The sequence below is a fragment of the Siphateles boraxobius genome, unplaced genomic scaffold (assembly GCF_051911475.1).
Source record: "Siphateles boraxobius isolate OS27281-9 unplaced genomic scaffold, OSU_SipBor_1 269, whole genome shotgun sequence".
Lineage (NCBI taxonomy): Eukaryota > Metazoa > Chordata > Actinopteri > Cypriniformes > Leuciscidae > Siphateles > Siphateles boraxobius.
Window position 1 is genome coordinate 893,418 of NW_027508886.1, and position 17,673 is coordinate 911,090.

The 17,673-nt window shown below is 43.3% G+C and overlaps 6 non-coding genes across 6 annotated transcripts; all 6 read left to right on the forward strand.

Annotated features, from left to right (window-relative positions):
• Positions 1-2,256: 2,256 nt before the first annotated feature.
• Positions 2,257-2,328, forward strand: trnap-agg (transfer RNA proline (anticodon AGG)). The gene has a single exon. It is a non-coding gene; the product is annotated as a tRNA-Pro (tRNA).
• A 255-nt stretch (positions 2,329-2,583) lies between these two features.
• On the forward strand, positions 2,584-2,656 carry trnaf-gaa (transfer RNA phenylalanine (anticodon GAA)). Its single transcript has one exon. It is a non-coding gene; the product is annotated as a tRNA-Phe (tRNA).
• A 1,844-nt stretch (positions 2,657-4,500) lies between these two features.
• trnap-agg (transfer RNA proline (anticodon AGG)) lies at positions 4,501-4,572 on the forward strand. Its single transcript has one exon. It is a non-coding gene; the product is annotated as a tRNA-Pro (tRNA).
• Positions 4,573-4,660: 88 nt separating this feature from the next.
• Positions 4,661-4,734, forward strand: trnai-aau (transfer RNA isoleucine (anticodon AAU)). The gene has a single exon. It is a non-coding gene; the product is annotated as a tRNA-Ile (tRNA).
• A 93-nt stretch (positions 4,735-4,827) lies between these two features.
• Positions 4,828-4,900, forward strand: trnaf-gaa (transfer RNA phenylalanine (anticodon GAA)). Its single transcript has one exon. It is a non-coding gene; the product is annotated as a tRNA-Phe (tRNA).
• A 402-nt stretch (positions 4,901-5,302) lies between these two features.
• trnaq-cug (transfer RNA glutamine (anticodon CUG)) lies at positions 5,303-5,374 on the forward strand. The gene has a single exon. It is a non-coding gene; the product is annotated as a tRNA-Gln (tRNA).
• Positions 5,375-17,673: the final 12,299 nt, after the last annotated feature.

Sequence of the window (17,673 nt, forward strand, 5' to 3'; positions counted from 1 at the left end):
TCTAAGGTGGAAAAAGGCTGTTCTTGTAATATATGAAATATGATTTTCGAAAGTCAAGTTGCGGTCTAGTATAACACCCAGGTCTTTTACTGTAGTGGATAAAGTAACAGGACATCATTCTAAATTAAAGTTGTATTGTAAGGGATTTTGTGGGTAGTTTTTTGGACCAATAAGTAGTACCTCCGTTTTATCTGAATTTAATAGCAGGAAATTACACGTCATCCAGCATTTTATATCATTTAGACACTCTGTCAATTTAGATAAGTTAGTGTTTTCATCTGGTCGTGATGAGATATATAATTGAGTGTCATCAGCATAACAGTGGAAATTAATTCCATGTTTTCTTATAATATTACCAAGTGGCAGCATATATATTGAGAATAGCAGAGGGCCTAACACCGATCCTTGCGGCACTCCATAGTCTACTGACGTAATCTTTGATTTTTCCCCATTTAAACAGACAAAATGGTAACGGTCTGATAAGTACGATCTAAACCAGCTTAATGCCTGTCCCTGAACACCAGTGTAGTTTTGTAGTCGATCCAAGAGTATTTTATGATCGATAGTATCGAACGCAGCACTAAGATCGAGTAGAACTAGTATTGAGATACAGCCTTGGTCAGAAGCTAAAAGTAAATCATTTGTAATTTTAACTAGCGCAGTTTCTGTGCTATGATGCGGTCTGAATCCCGACTGGAATTTTTCATAGATATCATTTTCTTGTAAGAAAGAGCACAATTGAGCGGACACAATTTTTTCTAGTATTTTAGACATAAATGGAAGATTTGAGATGGGTCTGTAATTTGCTAAGTTATTTGGATCTAATTGCGGTTTCTTAATGAGAGGTTTTATTACTGCCAGCTTGAATATTTTTGGAACATGACCTAAAAATAAAGACGAGTTAATAATATTAAGAAGAGGCTCTAAGCATAACTCATATTACAAAACAAATTACATTTTGCTTGTTTTATTAAATTATATCATTTTTAGTATATATAAAAAAGTCATATAATTAAGTAATGGTCAGCATTTAATAATATTTTGTTTAAGTTTTGGGGTGGGCTAACAATGCAATTCATTCTGATGTAATATTAATTTTTTATGAGCGATACTTGCATTTTTCGAGTATAAAGTCAACAGTTTCTCCAAAGGAGATCTTCGAGCAGCGGCCTGTCTCCTTGTGCACTGCAGACAGTAAACGCAGAGGAAAACTGTTCTAGCTTGTGCTGTCGAGTTAATGATGTTATGAAGTGTTAGTGCACCTGTCGCTCATATAATTTAAACTTATAAACTTATTACATAAAGATCATGGAAAGATACTAGTTGTATCTAACAATGAACAATCATAATGACAAAACAGAAAACATAAAGATCATTGGTTTGTGTACATCATAATATGATATTTATACACAGGAAAAAAGAACAATAACAAGGCTAAATATCTTTAAATATAAATAGTTCTTCATAATACATTAAAAAATAGTTTTGTTGTTATTGTCTGAGGGATGAAACGAGAGGTAAATTCATCAAGAAAAGAGGAAAACTTGAAGGAGAAACTTTTTGGGTATAAAATAAAGAAATTAACAACATATTCAAGAGATAACGATTTTGGGGTTTCTTAAAAAATCGTTATAAGGAACTGTGGGTCACATTAGAAGGGTTTAAAATATAACAACTTAAATCAACCCTAAATGTATTCACAAAATAAATTGGCAGCTGTTTCTTCAACAATACCACAAAATGAGCAAGTTTCATCAATATCAAGATATTTACAGATAGATGAATTAAACGTGTCGTTCATCTTTTAAGTTGTTGCGCTTGTGATAACGTGTCGTAGGTCACATGATAACGTCAACATGGCGGATGATGTCCGGAATCCGGATCGCATTCATACTCAACGAGATTTGGCTATAAAGTACCTACTCTTTTAGCGCTCGTTAAGTAAGTACTCATTGAAATTAAGTACCTACTCATTGAGTATGCGGTTTGGAACGCAGCCATGGGCTTAAAAAGCAAAGGCTTCATTTGCTCCTTGCTATCGTGCTTTTGGACTCAATGACTTAAATCTCTGCTGCTCATGGGAAAAGTTGACACACGCCAAGGTTCCATGGTGTAATGGTTAGCACTCTGGGCTCTGAATCCAGCGATCCGAGTTCAAATCTCCTTTTAATTGTAGATTTAATCAAAATATTGCGCTTTAAGCCATGCAAGCTGAATTGTTTTCGGCCCGACAGCAGCAGGGAGGACGTATGTTTCGGCTCGTTGGTCTAGGGGTATGATTCTCGCTTAGGGTGCGAGAGGTCCTGGGTTCAAATCCCGGACGAGCCCATTATCAGGCTTTCCTTTTAATCTCTTCAGCCTGATTAGGGCAACCAGGATATTTCTGAGAAATTGGGGATAAAATGAGCCAGAGAGAGGCCGGTTAGCTCAGTTGGTTAGAGCGTGGTGCTAATAGTGCCAAGGTCAAGGGTTCGATCCCCGTACGGGCAACTCATTTTCTCTCTGGGACCTTCGCTCTGCTCTTCTCGAAAATGACTGGCGGTCTCCCAGACATGGCTGCTGGCTAAACCGCACAAGTACCTGGCCGAAATAGCTCAGTTGGGAGAGCGTTAGACTGAAGATCTAAAGGTCCCTGGTTCAATCCCGGGTTTCGGCAGAGGAACCACGTCCGCCTCTCTTAGTCGAGGCGGTCCACTGACCAAACGGCAGCTCTTATCTACCTGATTACACCTAGCCTCATCGCTATCTGCCTCTCATACATCCAGCTATCAGGGTGTGTTTGTTCCATGGTGTAATGGTTAGCACTCTGGGCTTTGAATCCAGCGAACCGAGTTCAAATCTCGGTGGGACCTGCATTTGCCAGGATGTGTGCAGTACCTCGTTCGAAAAAACATTTTCGGCAGCACTGAGCCGCAAGAGCTCATCTAGGTAGTGCCCCTTGAAGGGGGGCGTAAAAAGGATGGACAGCACTGGAGAATGCAGGCATCGATCCCACTACCTCTCGCTTGCGCCTACTGCTTCCTACCGATTGAGCCAAAGTAAGCCCAAAGTAAGCCCACGTGAGCCAATCGTGTTTCTCTGCTCTGGCTTACTTTTGACCAATCACGTTCTCTCCTGTGGCTTACTTTTGACCAATCGTGTTTCTCTCCTGTGGCTTACTTTTGACCAATCGCCTTTCTCTCCTGTGGCTTACTTTTGACCAATCGCGTTTCTCTCCTGGCTCTGCTCCTGTGGCTTACTTTTGACCAATCGGCGACCGCTATTATTATCGTCATCTTTGCAATCTTTGCAACAGGTAAGTCTATTCTTCACGACTGTATAATCGATCATTATTCATTCATAAACAGTGTTTGTTTTTAGACAATTAAACATGCCAATAAAGCTAGCTAGCGTGTAATAGCACACGTTTTCTTCTGTACATGTGAACCTGCAACTTTACCATGATATACAGTAAAAAACATGCCACTACTGTCAAGATAATTAGCCGACCGCTAATTAAGCAATATCCTCCTTAAACCATTTTTTTGTTGTTGTTAATTTAGTATTTTTTTGTGTCATTCATTACATTATTATATACATTACTCCAGCCCACGTGCCCACCACCACTGTGACCACTGCATCTGTCCTCACTGCTGCTGTGCCCACTGCCACTGTGCCTGTTCCTCCTCCACCTACTGCCACTAAGAACAGGCCACTGCTGGCGACCAATGTGTAGGCCCTGTTGGCGCGGGGGAAGCATTTATTTGCTTCACAGCTGGTACAAAAGATTTTGTTTCCAGCCAAACCCTGTAAGTGGGTAAGTTTTTTCTTTTTTCTCCATCCACTGCAGGCTCGAGAGGCCCTGCTCCTGCCCCGGCTCGTGCCCCTGCCCCTGTTCCTGCCCCTTATCCTGCTCCTACAGCATTGTGGACCCCTGGCCAGGTGTCCCAGTCGCCTGCAGAGCTTCCTGTCCACTGGAAAGAGCAACTCCCATCTTTCCAGCAAGGCCTTCAACCCCTGTCCCTCTGCTCCAGGACCATCCTCACTACAGCCACCCACAGGACTGCAGCGCCCTGCCCAGCCTCCTCTGCAGTCTCCTCCTCTGCGCCCTGCCCAGCCTCCTCTGCAGTCTCCTCCTCTGCGGCCTGCCCAGCCTCCTCTGCAGTCTCCTCCTCTGCGCCCTGCCCAGCCCCCTCTGCAGTCTCCTCCTCTGCGCCCTGCTCAGCCTCCTCTGCAGTCTCCTCCACAGCCTTCTGTCCAGCCAAGTGCTGCCTCTGCTCCTGCAACATCAACTGGGTCCAGTGTTGCAGACCAGGCTCCTGTAAGTAAGCTTCTCATTATTCGTGTGCAGGTCCTGCAGCGTGATTTCCAATGACCACAAAAAAAGAGGCCGCATTTCCTCTGTGCTGGAAACTTTGCACTGGCTACCTTTTAATAGTAGATTTAATCAAAAAATTGCGCTTTAAGCCATGGAAGCTGAAATGTTTGCGGACCGGCAGCAGCAGGGAGGATGTATGTTTCGGCTCGTTGGTCTAGGGGTATGATTCTCGCTTAGGGTGCGAGAGGTCCCGGGTTCAAATCCCGGACGAGCCCATTATTAGGCTTTGCTTTTAATCTCTTCAGCCTGATTAGGGCAACCAGGATATTTCTGAGAAATTGGGGATAAAATGTGCCAGAGAGAGGCCGGTTAGCTCAGTTGGTTAGAGCGTGGTGCTAATAACACCAAGGTCGAGGGTTCGATACCCGTACGGGCCACTCATTTTCTCTCTGGGACCTTCGCTCTGCTCTTCTCGAAAATGACGGGCGGTCTCCCATACATCGCTGCTGGCTAAACCATTCAGGTATCTGGCCGAAATAGCTCAGTTGGGAGAGCGTTAGACTGAAGATCTAAAGGTCCCTGGTTCAAGCCCGGGTTTCGGCAGAGGAACCACGTAATCTCTTTTAGTCTACCTGATTCCACCTAGCCTCATCGCTATCTGCCTCTCAGACAGCCAGCTAGCAGAGTGTGTTGGTTCCATGGTGTAATGGTTAGCACTCTGGCCTTTGAATCCAGCAATCTGAGTTCAAATCTCTGTCGAACCTTTTTAGGTTCTTTGCGGAAGGGAGGGAAAAAACAGAGGTGATGCGCAACTGCTGACGTGTCGGTGAAATTGGCACTCTCAAACCGAGTCGGAATTGGGGAAACATGGGCTTAAAAAGCAAAGGCTTCATTTGCTCCTTGCTATCGTGCTTCTGGACTCAATGACTTAAATCCTTGCTATCGTGCTTCTGGACTCAATTACTTAAATGTCTGCTGCTCATGGGAAAAGTTGACACACGCCAAGGTTCCATGGTGTAAAGGTTAGCACTCTGGGCTCTGAATCCAGCGATCCGAGTTCAAATCTCGGTGGGACCTGCTTTTGCCAGGAATGTGTGCAGTACCTCGTTCGAAAAAACTTTTTCGGCAGCACTGAGCCGCAAGAGCTCATCTAGGTAGTGCCCCTTGAAGGGGGGCGTAAAAAGGATGGACAGCACTGGAGAATGCAGGCATCGATGCCGCTACCTCTCGCTTGCGCCTACTGCTTCCTACCGATTGAGCCAAAGTAAGCCCAAAGTAAGCCCACGTGAGCCAATCGTGTTTCTCTGCTGTGGCTTACTTTTGACCAATCACGTTCTCTCCTGTGGCTTACTTTTGACCAATCGTGTTTCTCTCCTGTGGCTTACTTTTGACCAATCGCCTTTCTCTCCTGTGGCTTACTTTTGACCAATCGCGTTTCTCTCCTGGCTCTGCTCCTGTGGCTTACTTTTGACCAATCGGCGACCGCTATTATTATCGTCATCTTTGCAATCTTTGCAACAGGTAAGTCTATTCTTCACGACTGTATAATCGATCATTATTTATTCATAAACAGTGTTTGTTTTTAGACAATTAAACATGCCAATAAAGCTAGCTAGCGTGTAATAGCACACGTTTTCTTCTGTACATGAGAACCTGCAACTTTACCATGATATACAGTAAAAAACATGCCACTACTGTCAAGATAATTAGCCGACCGCTTATTAAGCTACATCCTCCTTAAACCATTTTTTTGTTGTTGTTAATTTAGTATTTTTTGTGTCATTCATTACATTATTTTGACCACAAGAAGATTTTTACTAAAATCTTTAAAAAAAAAAAGTTTAATTCATATATGTTATACTATACTATGTTATACACCAGTATAAATATTTATGTTATCTTTTTAAATACTATGTTATACATATTTAAAAAGACATGAATAGGCAAAAACAAGTGTTTTTTTTGTTTCAACAAATGATTCTCAACTATGTTATAAAAGATATACCAAAACAATTTGATATACCATTTTAAGTTTTAGATATGTTTGATGATCATATTATTATGAATTTTCATAAACGCCTTTATGTTATATTTGGTGTTTCTTAGTAATCTCTGCCACAAAAGCTAAACAAAACAAAACGATTTAAGCATGGCATGATACCAGCAAGATTGTACCAAGAAGTGTTATTTATTTTCTTATTAATAAGTTCATCACACTATTTACAATTTGTACACAAGGCAATTCAAAGTGATTCACAGTTGTATAAAAAACAATAATGCTTATGCTCATAATAATAATAATAATATTCATTAATTATTATAATATTATAATAATTAATTACATAAAAAAGAAATGCTGTAGTAAAATACTTTCAGTTGGAATATGACAGCTATGTAACGTTCTGTTTATGCCTGTGTCCTTTCAGATTATGTATGCATACCCGGTTTTACGAAGAAGGGTCGACTCCTTCTGGGGCCAACTGAGGAGGCCAATAGGAGGAAGATCGTGTTGGCAGGGAGGGCCAGGTGTAAGGAGGAGGTCCTGGCTGAGGCCACTGCCTTTTTGAGGCAGAATGGAGGGAATCCTGGAGACCAGTTCCTGGTTCTGGCTCACTGCAAGATCCAGTTTGGGAAACACCAGGGTCAGAGGTTCCTGTGGCTGCTGGAGAACTCACTGGGGTATGCCTGCTATCTGGTCAGCAGCATTTTGGGGGAGGAGGAGGGGGACAACCCGCTGTCGGACAACAAACACCTGTTCCTCAGATACACCTCGCAGATCAGGGAGGTAGGCGAGGCTGTAGAGGTGTATCAGAAAAAAACAGGCCATGCTGCAGGAGGCCCAGAGGACAGGAGACTCTGGATGTCTGATGGTGGAGTTTGGGGATTCTAAGGGTAGGTCAATGAAGGAGGTGTATGAGGACCCAAGCAAGGAGGCCCAGGCTCTCATCACCTACCTGAAGAAGGCAAAGGCCAGGCCTAACACCAAAATGGCCCTTTTCAAAGCATACGTGCTGAAGAGGCAGGCTCTAGCCCACGTGCCCACCACCACTGTGCCCACTGCATCTGTCCTCACTGCTGCTGTGCCCACTGCCACTGTGTCTGTTCCTCCTCCACCTACTGCCACTAAGAACAGGCCACTGCTGGCGACCAATGTGAAGGCCCTGTTGGCGTGGGGGAAGCATTTATTTGCTTCACAGCTGGCACAAAAGATTTTGTCTCCAGCCAAACCCTCTAAGTGGGTAAGTTTTTTTCTTTTTTCTCCAGCCACTGCAGGCTCGAGAGGCCCTGCTCCTGCCCCGGCTCGTGCTACTGCCCCTGCTCCTATGAATTGGGGAAACATGGGCTTAAAAAGCAAAGGCTTAATTTGCTCCTTGCTATCGTGCTTCTGGACTCAATGACTTAAATCCTTGCTATCGTGCTTCTGGACTCAATGAGTTAAATCTCTGCTGCTCATGGGAAAAGTTGACACACGCCAAGGTTCCATGGTGTAATGGTTAGCACTCTGGGCTCTGAATCCAGCGATCTGAGTTCAAATCCTGGTGGGACCTGCTTTTGCCAGGAATGTTTGCAGTACCTCGTTCGAAAAAACTTTTTCGGCAGCACTGAGCCGCAAGAGCTCATCTAGGTAGTGCCCCTTGAAGGGGGGCGTAAAAAGGATGGACAGCACTGGAGAATGCAGGCATCGATCCCACTACCTCTCGCTTGCGCCTACTGCTTCCTACCGATTGAGCCAAAGTAAGCCCAGTGTAAGCCCACGTGAGCCAATCGTGTTTCTCTGCTGTGGCTTACTTTTGACCAATCGCGTTCTCTCCTGTGGCTTACTTTTGACCAATCGTGTTTCTCTCCTGTGGCTTACTTTTGACCAATCGCCTTTCTCTCCTGTGGCTTACTTTTGACCAATCGCGTTTCTCTCCTGGCTCTGCTCCTGTGGCTTACTTTTGACCAATCGGCGACCGCTATTATTAGGCAAGGCAAGGCAAGTTTATTTATATAGCACATTTCATACACAATGGTAATTCAAAGTGCTTTACATAGAAGAAATTAAAATAATCAAAAGAAATCAGAATAATTAAAACAGTTTGGAATAAAAGATAAAATACAGAAATAATCAAATGAAATCAGAATAATTAAAACATAAAATAAAATACAGTGCAAACAGTCGGACGAACAGTGGCACAGTGCTCATTCAGTAAATGCACAGTTAAACAGATGTGTTTTGAGTCTGGATTTGAATGTGACTACTGTAGGAGCACATCTGATCTCTTCTGGAAGCTGGTTCCAGCTGCGGCTGGCATAGTAGCTAAAAGCAGACTCGCCATGCTTAGAGTGAACCCTTGGTATTTCTAGCCGATGTGATCCTAATGATCTGAGTGATCTGTTGGGTTTATATTCACTGAGCATATCTGCAATGTATTGAGGTCCTAGGCCATTGAATGATTTATATACCAGTAATAATACTTTAAAATCAATCCTAAATGTAACTGGCAGCCAGTGTAAAGACCTGAGGACTGGTGTGATGTGTTCATATTTTCTGGTTCTGCTCAGAATCCTAGCAGCAGCGTTCTGTATGAGCTGCAACTGTCTTATGGTCTTTTTGGGAAGGCCAGTGAGAAGTCCATTACAATAATCCACCCTACTGGTGATGAAAGCATGCACAAGTTTTTCTAAGTCTTGACTGGAAACAAAGCATCTAAATCTTGCAATATTTTTCAGGTGATAATATGCTGATTTAGTTATTGCTTTGACATGACTACTGAAACTAAGGTCTGACTCTAGAGACACACCCAGATTCCTGACTTGATTTTTAGTTGTTTGACCCCTAGACTGAAGGTATGCGTTCACCTTGAGAACTTCATCTTTGTTTCCAAACGCAATGACTTCAGTTTTGTCTTTGTTTAACTGAAGAAAGTTTTGGCACATCCAATTGTTTACTTCATCAATGCATTGGCAAAGGGAGTCAATGGGGCTGTAATCGTTAGGCGATAGGGATAAGTAGAGCTGTGTGTCGTCTGCATAGCTATGGTAAGCGATTTGGTTCTTTCTCATTATTTGGCTCATTGGGAGCATGTACAGGTTGAATAGGAGTGGCGCAAGAATTGAGCCTTGAGGGACTCCGCATGTCATGGATGTCCACTCAGACTTATGGTCTCCTATACTCACATAATAACCTCTGCCTCCTAAGTATGACCTGAACCATTTTAGGACTATCCCAGAAAGCCCGACCCAGTTTTCCAGCCTGTCAAGAAGTATTTTGTGATCGACAGTGTCAAATGCAGCACTGAGGTTGAGTAGTACCAGCACTGATAATTTGCCTGTATCAGTATTTAAGCGAATATCATTTATTATCTTTATGAGCGCGGTCTCTGTACTGTGGTGCGGTCGGAAACCAGATTGAAAATGGTCAAAGTATCCATTCGAGCTTAAGAATTTGTTCAGCTGATTGAAGACAACTTTTTCAATGATCTTGCCTATGAAAGGAAGATTTGATATCGGTCTATAGTTGTTTAATATGGTCTTATCCAGATTGCTCTTTTTCAGGAGGGGCTTGACGACAGCAGTTTTCAGGGAGGTCGGAAAACTCCCAGAGAGAAGTGAGGCATTTACCACTTCCAGGAGATCTGCTTCTAAGCTGTGTAACACATTTTTGAAAAAAGATGTGGGAAGTGCGTCAAGGGCGCAGGTTGATGTTTTTAGTTGCTGTACGGTTTCTTCCAAAATTTTGCCATCAATTTCTTCGAAATCAGACATAGTGGCTACTTTCTCGTGCTGTTGTCTGATCTGCCTGACCCCAGCGCAACTCAAGGATGAGCTGATCACCTTTCTGATATTATTGATTTTCTCAGAGAAGAAAGAAGTAAACTCACTGCACTTTCTCACTGAGAGCATTTCACTGGGAATCTGGCTTGGGGGGGTTGTCAGTCTCTCTACAGTAGCAAAAAGAGTGCGCGTGCTGTTTATATTGCTGTTTATAATATTCGAGAAAAAAGTCTGTCTAGCTTTGCTTAGTTCCTTATTGAAAGCATGGATGCTGTCTTTGTAGATGTTATAATGGACTACAAGTTTTGTCTTCCGCCACATGCGCTCTGCTTTTCTGCATTGTCTTTTCATATTTTGCACTGCTGTTGAGTTTCTCCAAGGTGCTTTTTGTCTGCCACTCTTCTTCCTGACTTTCACAGGAGCAATATCATCAATTACACTCTTAACTTTTGAGTTAAAAGAATCAAGGAGAAAATCAACAGAGTCAGCAGATATGCTTGGTGTTAAAGATATAGCCTTCATAAATAGTACACTAGTGTTCTCATTTAAGCATCTCTTCTTGACAGACACAGATCTAGCTTCAATGGCAGGAGAGATCAATATATCAAAGAAAACACAAAAATGATCAGACAGTGCTACATCCTTAATAACAATTGATGAAATGTTTAGACCCTTACTGATAAGTAAATCTAGAGTGTGTCCACGATTATGTGTGGGTCCATGTACATGCTGAGTCAGATCAAAAGTTTTTAAAACAGTTTTGATTTCTTTTGCCATATTGTTTTCTGCATTATCTATGTGAATGTTAAAATCTCCAGCAATGGCAAAGCAGTCAAACTCTGAGGAAATTGTTGATAACAGTTCTGTTAAGTTCTCAGCAAAAGCTGGAGAGTATTTTGGAGGCCTGTAAACAATGATAAGTAAAATGCGTTGAGCACCTTTTAACACAATACCGAGATACTGGAAAGACGGGTAATTCCCAAATGATATTTGCTTACATTGATAGACATCTTTATAAAGAGCAGCTAAACCTCCGCCTCTTCTGACAGCTCTGCAGACACTCATAAAAGTAAAGTTAGGAGGGGCTGTTTCATTGAGGACTGTTGCACTGCAACTTTCTTCTAGCCAAGTTTCATTTAGCAACATAAAATCCAGGTTGTATGTGGTTATTAAGTCGTTGACTAAAAGTGATTTATTTTTAAGTGAGCGGATGTTTAAAAGTGCTAACTTTACAGTCTTACTTTTTGTCCCCACAGCAATCTTGGTATGTCGTGTAATAAGCACCATATTAGATGGGTTTGCTGTACGGCTTTTGAAGGCCTTAGACTTTCTATCATGTAATCGAACAGCAATAGAAAAAGATACAGGCACACTGGGTTCCCGCTTGTTCTGTAAACATTTGAGAAAGTTATTGTTATCATAGCGGGGACCCGACACATATCACTGAGAGCTGGTATCAGTTGTTTTTGGTTCACCTCGAGCCGCTGGAGGAGGGTGTGGGCCCTGGCGCTGTGGCAGAGGCCGAAGAGCTCTCACAGGAGGAGGGGGAGGGCGAGCTGGGCCCGCAGGCTTTGGTGGTTGTGGGGCCTGGCGTTTTTTGGTTGGTATCTGGGGGCTCGCAGCAAAAGAGTGGGATAGTCTAGTTCCAGCATGCACCAGTTGTTCCATTTTCTCTGAGAAGCACAGAAGTGGAGATGCTGGAGAGAGTGATAATGTTTCCGGTGAGAGGGATTTTTGCTCTGGTGTTATTGGAGGCTGTAATATTCTGTCCTGGTTTCTCTGGCTGTTTTCCAGAAAGTCGTCTATGGGTGCTGTATCTTGGAGCAGTGCTGGTATGTCACAGTCTGTCTGTGGTGAGCTCTGTGGGCAGGGCTCAGCTGAGATTGTGTCCGTGAGCAGAGGATGTTGTGACTGAGTGGTGTTATCACTGTCCTTGTGTGATGTGTCAACCGCATGTCCATTCAGGTGCTGAAGTGAAATCCTGTGGTCATTCATACTGTATCCAGGTGTGTGTGTGCCATTCAGGTTGAGTGGATTGGCACACATTGCAGAAGGATGATGGAGGGAGAAGTAGATATTGTCCTTTAGCACTCTTGAACTAAGTTTGTTTGGGTGGTGGCCATCCTGTTGAAACAGTTGCCTCTGACTCCAGAAAAGATTGAAGTTGTCAATAAAGTTCACTCCTTTTATATTGCAGGTTTTTTGCAGCCATGTATTAAGCCCAAGCAACCGTGAAAACCTGTTTGTTCCTCTTGCTGGGAGTGGTCCACTGATGAATGTTTGAACTTTCAGTCTTTTAAGTGTTTCAAAAAGTTCATTGAAATCCTTTTTAAGAAGTTCCGACTGCTCTTTATGAATATCATTCTTCCCCACATGAATGATGAGTCGATTTGCAGTCTTATGTTTCATCAGAATGTTCTGAAGTTCCCTGTTTACATCAGAAGTTGTTGCTTGTGGAAGGCAGCACGTTGTTGTATCCCTGCTATTAATGTTTCTGATTACGGAGTCGCCCACTATCAGAGTCCTGGGCTCGGCTGCACTGTGAGCTGAGTGCCGCTGTCTGCTCGACCTTGAGCCCCAGTTAGCATCAGTGTTAGCTACTGGCTGATTCTGTCTGTGTGCGATCACATTCATCAAATTTGGGGATTCCTCATTCATTAATACTTCAAATCTGTTCTCAAGATGTATAGGCGGTGGTAGGAGACCAGTGTTTGCAGTCCTTATCAGAGCCGTATCTGGGGTAGAGGATGCTACTGCAGTAATATGTGATGCTCGTGACAATCTGATGTCTCGAGTGCCTTTGGGTCTCGCACCCTGTTTGTGCCATCGGTTAGTAAAATGATCGGCTTGTTTCTCTACACTCAGTATGGCCTGTCGAGAAGCACTAGATTCATGGGACTCACCGGCTGTATGCTGAGGACGTCCATGACGAAGCTCTGTTGTGTGTTCCGTCTGGTTTGGTGGTCCCGCAATTAACTTTGTTTCAAGAATTGCAATCCTTTTTAAAAGTCTGTGGCAGTTGGAGCAGCAAGTAGATTCCAGAGGAGGCATTTTCTTATCCTTATGAATGTAGGCAGTTGTGTTTTCTCTTCCCCGGAATGTAAGCTTTCAGTGGGAGGCTGGTCGAATAAAATAATTCTGCTTTTTTTTGTAGTAATCCAAGCGTTTGAGCACTGTGCTGATTTGCTGAAGTTAAAATTAGGTGATAAAAGGAGATAAAATATAGAAATATAAAAGCGATAGAGCAAAGCGCGGAGCAGTAAGCGAGAGCGTCCGAACAGTAGCTGAGCAGGAAGTAGTCGTCATCAGTAGTAATTATCGTCATCTTTGCAACAGGTAAGTCTATTCTTCACGACTGTATAATCGATCATTATTTATTCATAAACAGTGTTTGTTTTTAGACAATTAAACATGCCAATAAAGCTAGCTAGCGTGTAATAGCACACGATTTCTTCTGTACATGTGAACCTGCAACTTTACCATGATATACAGTAAAAAACATGCCACTACTGTCAAGATAATTAGCCGACCGCTAATTAAGCTATATCCTCCTTAAACCATGTTTTTGTTGTTGTTAATTTAGTATTTTTTTGTGTCATTCATTACATTATTTTGAGCACAAGAAGATTTTTACTAAAACCTTTAAAAAAAAAAGTTTAATTCATATATGTTATACTATACTATGTTATACACCAGTATACATATTTATGTTATCTTTTTAAATACTATGTTATACATATTTAAAAAGACATGAATAGGCAAAAACAAGTGTTTTTTTGTTTCAACAAATGATTCTCAACTATGTTATAAAAGATATACCAAAACGATTTGATATACCATTTTAAGTTTTAGATCTGTTTGATGATCATATTATTATGAATTGTCATAAACGCCTTTATGTTATATTTGGTGTTTCTTAGTAATCTCCGCCACAAAAGCTAAACAAAACAAAACGATTTAAGCATGGCATGATACCAGCAAGATTGTACCAAGAAGTGTTATTTATTTTCTTATTAATAAGTTCATCACTGTCACAAACGAGACTCCCACTGTTCCTCCTGCTCACCACCAGAGGGAACCCTCCTCTGAATATTAAACCATTTGAACTACATTTCCCACATACCTGGCACTGATTACCTTGCACCTGACCTTCATCAGTGGACTATTTAAGGTGCTCTCAGACTCTCCTTCTTAGCGAAGTTTTGTATTTACCCTGGTAATCATCTCTGAGCGTTTCTTCCCGTGTTTTGTCTTCCCGTGGGTTACTTTTGGACTGTCTATTCTCATCTTGATTCTTTGCTGCCTGCCCTGGACTATATTCTATACTGGACTGATTTATGTAAGTTTGCTGCCTGCCCTGATCTCATGCCTGTTTCTGGATTACGAGTTGCCTTATCTCTACTGTTGTGTTTGCTGGTGATTGACCCTGATTGTACGACCACGATTATAATAAAACTGCAAATGGATCCTCATTCTCCTGAAGCTTCATTACAGAAAACTTCACCATCACACGATCCAGCAGTTCTGGTTCAAATGTCCACGGAGATTTCCACTCAAGCTAACCAACTCGCCATTCATCAACATCAGCTAACCCATTTAACTACAGTAACGGAGGAGCTCGTCAGGACGCTACAGAGTTTGCAAATGTCACTTACGAACCCAGCACCTTCTCAACCGAACGTGAGTGTGGACGCTTCTCCACCACCTTCAGTCACAGTTAACCCACGTCTGGCTCTTCCTGATAAGTTTGATGGTAACCCAACTAAAAGTAAGGGATTTCTACTGCAATGTTCATTATTCATTGATCAACAACAAGCTATGTATAGCACCGATGCCAGCAAGATTTCCTTGGTATCCTCACTCCTCTCTGGCAAGGCGTTAGAGTGGGTGACGGCGGTTTGGAGAGAGGATGGTACTGCTTTTCCATCATTTGGCATCTTTCTTCAACGATTCCGGGAAATATTTGAACACCCGGAGGGAGGTATGAGAGCTGATGATCAACTACTCGCGTTGAGCCAGGGCAGTAGTACCGCAGCAGAATATGCTTTGACATTTCGTACTCTAGCAGCACAAACCGACTGGGTGGAGAGCACGCTTAAACTGCTCTTTCGCAAGGGACTCAGCTTGGAGTTGCATTCCGAACTGGCTTGCCGAGATGAAGGGAGATCGCTGAATCAATTCATCGAGCTAACCATTCAGATTGACAATCTGATTCGTTCACGTCGTCCACTCAGAACGGTACCAACCAGCACACAATACCCAGTCACTCTTTCTCAAACTGAACCCATGCAGCTCGGATATACTCATCTGACTCCGGAAGAACGAGAACGCAGCATACGTCAACATCCCTGCCTCTATTGCGGCCAACCGGGCCACCTGAGGGCTTCTTGTCCCACAAGACCTCCTCTTCGTAACTCCTCTTCGGTGAGTCCTTGTGTTCAAGCACATCACTCCAGTTCTTGTATCAAAGTACCTATAGTATTGTCTCTAGAGGGCAATCATATATCCACATCAGCTCTATTAGACTCAGGAGCAGCCGGGAACTTTATGTCTCATGAGTTTGCTCAACAACTACAACTCCCACTAATCTCTTGCAATTCTCAATTGGTAGTGGAAGCACTAGATGGACGGCCTCTCGGTGATGGAAGGGTTCTGCACACCACCGTGGACCTTCAACTACAGACTGGGTCCCTTCATACTGAGGTAATTCGTTTCTACATCATCACATCACCTCATAACCCGGTAATTATTGGACTCCCCTGGCTACGTCAACATAATCCCCTCATTTCATGGAAGGAAGGTCGGATCATCAAAAGGGACCCGTCATGTCACTCCAACTGTTTAACTGGCAGCCCTTCACTCTCCATTCAGACTGTTACGCTAAAGGACGAACCTGTTCTTTTCCCCACTCTTCCCATTGTATATTCCGACCTCGTCGAGGCTTTTAGCAAGACCAAGGCTATGGAACTTCCTCCTCACCGCTCAAACGACTGTTCCATCGAACTATTACCAGGGACAACACCACCTAAGGGTCGAATTTTCCCCCTATCACAACCCGAATCAGAAACCATGAAGAACTACATAGAGGAGGAACCTTCAAAGGGGTTCATCAGAGCATCTACGTCACTCACACACACAAGTATTTTTCCAAACTAGACCTCCGCAGCGCCTACAATCTCATTCGCATCCGGGAAGGTAATCAATGGAAGACAGCTTTTTCTACCAGCACTGGGCACTACGAATATTTGGTTATGCCTTTCGGGCTGTCCAACAGTCCTTCCGTATTTCAATCATTCATCAATGACGTCTTTCGGGACATGCTTGATCGTTGGGTTATTGTTTACATCGATGACATTCTTATCTACTCCAACACCTATGAGGAACACGTGCAACACGTAAGAACAGTATTACAACGACTCATTGATCACCAGTTATACGCCAAAGCAGAGAAGTGTGAATTTCACCAGACTACCACATCATTTTTGGGCTACATCATCAGTCAGGAGGGAGTCGCCATGGACGAGAAGAAGGTCAAAGCCGTTCTAGACTGGCCACTACTTGTAACCTTAAAGGAATTACAACGCTTTTTGGGATTTGCTAATTTCTACCGACGCTTCATCAGAAATTTCAGCTCGGTAGCCTCTCCCTTAACCTCTATGACTAAGAGAAATTCATCACACCTCACCTGGTCAACCACAGCACAGGAGGCATTCGCAGAACTCAAATCACGTTTCACATCTGCCCCCATCCTCCACCACCCTGATCCAGAACTCCCGTTTATAGTTGAGGTGGACGCTTCAAATACGGGCATTGGAGCCATCCTTTCACAACGGCACGGATCCCCATCCAAGCTCTATCCTTGCGCCTATTATTCCCGCAAACTTAACCCAGCCGAACAGAACTATGACGTCGGAAACCGGGAATTGTTGGCCATGAAAGCAGCTATGGAGGAGTGGCGTCATTGGCTGGAGGGGTCTAAACATCCGTTTGTGATACTAACTGACCACAAGAATTTGGAATACTTACGATCTGCCAAAAGACTGAATCCCAGACAAGCGAGGTGGGCCCTCTTCTTTACACGATTTGACTTCACTGTTACCTATCGTCCCGGTTCAAAGAACACCAAAGCAGACGCTTTATCACGCCAACACGACTGTTTAACTTCCATTAAATCCAAAGAAACCCTTCTTCCAGAGTCATTAATCGTGGCCCCAATTCAGTGGGACATCATGACAGAGCTCACTCAAGCCAATTCACAAGAGACCCCTCCTCCCGAATGCCCCCCTGACAAAACTTTTGTACCTCAGGATCTCTGTCAGAAAGTACTACAGCAAGTTCACTCCTTACTCAGCTCCGGTCACCCTGGAATTACGGCCACTGTTCACCTGCTTCAGAACAGCTTTTGGTGGCCAACCTTGCGTGCAGACACAATAAAATTCATTAATGAATGCATCACCTGTAACACAAGCAAACATCTCAGACAGTTACTATCTGGCCTACTGCAACCATTGCCAGTTCCCCACCGACCATGGTCCCATCTTGCCATAGACTTTATTACCGATCTCCCCAAGTCCAATGGGAATACCACAATACTCACTGTCATAGATCGCTTCTCCAAG